This window comes from Lathyrus oleraceus, chromosome 3 (assembly GCF_024323335.1).
Source record: "Lathyrus oleraceus cultivar Zhongwan6 chromosome 3, CAAS_Psat_ZW6_1.0, whole genome shotgun sequence".
NCBI classification, from domain to species: Eukaryota; Viridiplantae; Streptophyta; class Magnoliopsida; order Fabales; family Fabaceae; genus Lathyrus; species Lathyrus oleraceus.
Genome location: NC_066581.1, coordinates 338,674,526 through 338,680,353, shown reverse-complemented (window position 1 = coordinate 338,680,353; position 5,828 = coordinate 338,674,526). Strand labels below are relative to the sequence as shown.

Here is a 5,828-nt window from a genome sequence, read left to right as displayed (position 1 = left end):
ATTGGACAGTGTAAATTGAACATTAACTTTAAATCAGGGCGAAAGCAATTTTTAAGGTTAATTGAATTCTAATTATTTTCAAAAATTATTTTTAAAAGTTAAATGTGAGGACGAGAGTTAAGCATTTAAGTTTAATCATATAATCTAAGTCAACAGAGCGAGAGTTTGAGACGAGGGTGTTTAAACGGTTAGTATTTTCTCAAAAAGAGTTTCTATAGATTCTATTGTTTTCAAAAAGTGATTTTAGATTTAACGAAATAGTGAGAGTGTATGTTAATATAAAGTCATAGTCTGATTCAACAGAGCGAGAGTTTGAGAAAAGACTTTTAATTGATAGTGTCTACTGAAAAGACTTATTTTAAAATTAAGAAAAAGACCAACGAAGATTTGATTCCCTAATTACGACAAACTACATATCGATATCCGTGTTATTTGATATTTAGTCTAGATCCAAATTTAGTTTTACTTTTTCCCCCTAATCATCAAAGTATCATCCGCCTTAGCTTTACGCAGTAACTCTAGAAAAAAGGTATATCGATTCATTAAGTCCCTGTGGGATCGATATCTTTTAAAACTACGCGATTAGACTGTGCACTTGTAGTTAGTACCCCGATAGACTCATAAAGTCGCGATCAAGTTTTTGGCGCCGTTGCCGGGGACTTTTATTTAGTCGATATCGTAACTCTTTTGTTACGCTGTAGAGACTAAGGCTATTTTTATTTTTTTCCCTTCTTTTTCGTTGATTTGTATGCCACACACTCGCTCACAAGGCGAACCGTACTACTTACGAATCAACGACGTTGAACGATATCTCCGATTATTACGACGAATTCGGGAGTATCGTGCTAGAAAAATTCTTCCTCCAATCGAAATTCCTGATCTCAAAAATCTCCTTCGTTCGACGATACCAGCGATGGCCGAACCAGCTCGTGCTCTTCGAGATTACGCTGCTCCATCGCAAGATGAGCCGCATTCGAGTATTGCTCCACCCGTAATTGAAGCGAACAACTTCGAACTTAAACCTTCGCTGTTGCAGGCAGTGCAACAGAATCAATTCTCTGGAAATCCTACCGAGGATCCAAACCTTCATTTATCCGTATTTGTCCAATACGCTGATACTGTTAAAGCTAATGATGTCACTTCAGAGGCAATTCGACTTCGTCTCTTTCCTTTCTCGTTAAGAGATAAAGCTAGAAGATGGCTTCAGTCTCTTTCTTCCAACTCAGTCACCACATGGAATGAGTTGAAGAAAGTCTTTCTTGCCCGATATTTTCCTCTAAGCAAAACAGCTATGTTAAGAGCCCAGATAAATGGATTTAAGCAGAAAGATAACGAGTCTCTTTTCGAAGCATGGGAAAGATACAAGGACATGATGAGACTTTGTCCACACCATGGTTTAGAAGACTGGTTAGTAATTCACACCTTCTATAATGGTCTCTTGTACAACACAAGGTTAACAATAGACGCCGCCGCCGGTGGTGCGCTTATGGATAAACCTTATGCCGACGCTTATCAACTTATCGAGAGCATGGCCCAAAATCATTATCAGTGGGGAAGCGACCGAACAATGGTAGAAAAACCTCAAACGAAAGGTGGCATGTACGAGATAAGTAGCCTCGATCATGTTAATGCAAAAGTGGATGCTCTTGCCCAGAAAATTGAAAGTTTAAATGTATCACCTCCAGCCACCGTGGTGGCCGTAACTCAAAATTGCGAAGTCTGTGGAATTCAAGGTCACACGCCTACAGATTGTCAACTCCTAACAGGAATTCAAACAGAGCAGGTGAACTATGCTCAAGGAAATCCTTACTCACATACCTATAACTCACACTGGAAGAACCATCCCAATTTTTCATATAAAAGTAACAACGCTTTATACGCACCAGGTCAAGCTCCCAGTCAAGCTCCAGCTATACCTCTTGGATATCAAAAGCCGACCCCATCTACACCTAACAATAACGTTCCTAGGAAATCCAATTTGGAAATCATGATGGAGAACTTCATAGCTTCTCAACAGCAAACCAATAAAGAGTTCTTAAACCAGAATGTACACACTAACGAACAGATTAAACAACTAGCAAGTAAAGTAGATGCCCTGGCTACCCATAACAAAATGCTGGAAACACAAATCTCGCAAGTAGCTCAACAACAAGCGCCTACTGCTTCCCTAACTGGTACATTCCCTGGACAATCCCAACCTAATCCGAAAGGCCACGCTCATGCAATTATATTACGAAGTGGAACAGAGGTAGAAGGACAATCTGACCCAAGGATTGAGAACCAAAACTCTAAAAAGTCAACCGAGGAAGAAGGTAAACCTAAGGAAAAGGAAGAGTGTAATAAAGAAACCGTAGAAAAAACAGAACCTTATGTACCTCCACCGCCTTACAAACCACCTATCCCTTACCCTCAAAGGCTAATTAAAACCAAAGACGCGGGCCAATTTAAAAAATTTGTTGACCTACTGAAACAATTAAACGTCACAATTCCTTTTACAGAAGCTATCACACAAATGCCCTCATATGCTAAGTTCTTTAAAGAAATTTTATCTAATAAAAGGAAACTTGAAGATAGCGAAACCGTTACACTCACTGCTGAGTGTAGCGCAATAATCCAGAATATGCCTCCTAAACTTAAAGATCCTGGTAGCTTTTCTATACCATGTCATATAGGAAAATTTGTCATAGATAAAGCTTTATGCGATTTAGGAGCCGGTATCAGTGTTATGCCCTTGTCCATATGCAAGAAACTTGAAATGGGAGAATTAAGACCAACTAAAATGTCTGTGCAATTAGCAGATCGTTCCGTTAGATATCCCGTAGGAATTCTTGAAAACGTTCCCGTGCGCATAGGTCAATTCTACATTCCCACCGATTTTATAATTATGGACATAAAAGAAGATGAAGTTACCCCCATTATATTGGGAAGACCCTTCTTAGCAACCGCCGGTGCTATCATAGACGTAAATCGAGGACGACTCACTTTCGAAGTAGGAGAAGAGAAAATTGAGTTTATTCTTTCCAAATTTTTGAAAGCACCTGCAATAGAAGACACATGCTACTTCATGGATATCATCGATGAATGCATAAAAGAAACAGAATTAGAAAACGACGATTTGTCTGACTATCATGTAGAAGACAGACTGAACCAATGTTTAGCAATAACATCGGATCCTGCGCAATGCCTTAAGAAACCAACCCTCGACCTGAAAACACTTCCCAAAAGTCTGAGATATGAATTCCTAGACTTAGAACTTGAACGACCAGTGATAGTCAATGCAGACCTAGGAAAACTTGAAACGAAAAACTCCTACATATCTTAAGAAAATATCCAACCGCACTAGGATACAACATCACCGATCTTAAAGGGATAAGCCCTTCTATTTGTATGCACCACATCATGCTAGAAGAAGACTGTAAAACTTCTAGGGAACACCAGAGGAGACTAAACCCGATCATGAGTGAGGTAGTGAAGAAGGAAGTAACGAAGTTATTAGAGGCAGGTATCATATATCCTATATCCGATAGCAAATGGGTTAGTCCTGTACACGTAGTACCAAAGAAAGGAGGTATAACCGTGATCGAAAATGAAAAAGGAGAAACTATAACCAAACGAAACGAATCGGGATGGAGAATGTGCATTGACTATAGAAAGCTAAACAAAACAACCCGAAAAGATCATTTTCCTTTACCATTCATAGACCAGATGTTAGAACGACTAGCCAAGCATTCTCATTTCTGCAATCTGACGGTTACTCAGGTTTCTTCCAAATACCAATTCATCCTGATGACCAAGAAAAGACAACGTTCACATGTCCTTTTGGTACCTTCGCTTATCGACGAATGCCGTTTGGCTTGTGCAATGCTCCTGCAACCTTCCAAAGGTGCATGATGGCAATATTCGCCGATTTTCTCGAAAACATCATGGAAGTCTTTATGGATGACTTTTCCGTATGCGGGCAAAGTTTCGAAGAATGTCTTGAAAACCTAGAAAGAGTTCTAGAACGATGTGTAAAAGTAAACCTAGTACTTAATTGGGAAAAATGTCACTTTATGGTACAAGAAGGGATTGTTTTAGGACACATCATATCAAATAGAGGAATTGAAGTAGATAAAGCCAAAATAGAAGTAATCGAAAACCTTCAACCTCCGAAAACTGTGAGAGAAATACGAAGCTTCTTAGGACATGCCGGTTTTTACCGACAATTCATTAAAGATTTCTCTAAAATAACTAAACCTTTAACCGGATTATTAATGAAAGACGCTGAATTCATCTTCGACAATAAATGTCTAGAAGCATTTCAAACACTTAAACAAGCATTGATCTCCGCGCCCATAATGCAGACCCCAGATTGGAATGAACCTTTCGAAATAATGTGTGACGCAAGTGACTACGTCGTAGGCGCTGTTTTAGGACAACGAAAGGATAAAAAACTTCACGTCATATATTATGTGAGTATAACTCTAGATGAAGCGCAAATGAATCACGCCACGACCGAGAAAGAACTTTTAGCAGTAGTTTTGCACTAGATAAATTTCGTTCCTACTTGGTCGGAGCTAAAATAATCATTTACACTGATCACGCTGCCATTAAGTACCTCTTAACAAAAAAGGACGCTAAACCTAGAATCCTAAGGTGGATCTTGTTGCTACAAGAATTTGATTTGGAAATCAAAGATAAAAAAGGAACTGAAAACGTAGTAGCAGATCACCTCTCTAGACTTGAAAACCTGGAACCGGAAAGAACATCGATCAACGATGATTTCTCATACGATAAACTTATAGCTAATTTGGAAGAAAATAGAGCTGATGAACAGGTAGAGACCACCTTGGCTGTATGCGTTACACCATGGTACGCTGATTTTGTCAATTATTTAGTCGCCAGAGTGGTTCCACTTGATTTATCCTACCAACAAAAGAAACGATTCTTCCATGACGTAAAACACAATTACTGGGACGACCCTTTACTTTTCAAAAGAGGCCCCGATGGTATTTTCCGTTGCTGTATACCTGAAGAAGAGGTAGAAAGTATAATCCAACATTGTCATTCTGCTTCTTATGGTGGACATGCAAGTACATCCAAAACCTGCTCTAAAATCCTACAAGCCGGTCTTTATTGGCCAAACATATGGAAGGATGTACATACCGCTGTCAAGAAATGCGATAGGTGTCAACGCACAGGAAACATATCTAGACGTGACGAAATGCCACAAAAAGGCATTTTGGAGGTAGAAATTTTCGATGTGTGGGGAATAGATTTCATGGGACCTTTTCCACCTTCTTTCGGTAACAAGTACATACTCGTAGCGGTTGACTACGTATCAAAATGGATTGAGGCTATAGCTTCTCCAACAAACGACACACAAGTAGTAATTAAACTCTTTAAGAATATAATCTTTCCAAGATTTGGTGTCCCAAGAATAGTCGTCAGTGACGGTGGATCTCATTTCATATCTAAGATACTCGAAAAATTATTGTTTAAGTATGGTGTAAAACATCGAGTAGCAACACCTTACCATCCTCAAACTAGTGGACAAGTGGAAGTGTCTAATAGAGAAATTAAACAGATATTGGAAAAAACTGTCGCTACATCGAGGAAAGACTGGTCATCAAAATTACCCGAAGCTTTATGGGCATATCGAACCGCTTACAAAACTCCCATAGGAACAACCCCATTTAAGCTTATTTATGGTAAATCGTGTCACCTCCCGGTGGAGTTAGAACATAAGGCCTATTGGGCTATTAAAAATTTAAATTTAAACTATAAGGCCGCCGGTGAAAAGCAAATCCTAGATATAAACGAATTAGAGGAACTTAGACAAGATGCAT

The 5,828-nt window shown here is 39.1% G+C and overlaps 1 non-coding gene across 1 annotated transcript; it reads right to left on the bottom strand.

Moving 5' to 3' along the window:
• Window positions 1-1,291: 1,291 nt before the first annotated feature.
• On the bottom strand, window positions 1,292-1,398 carry LOC127133360 (small nucleolar RNA R71). The gene has a single exon (XR_007807340.1). It is a non-coding gene; the product is annotated as a small nucleolar RNA R71 (small nucleolar RNA).
• Between the last annotated feature and the right edge of the window lie 4,430 nt (window positions 1,399-5,828).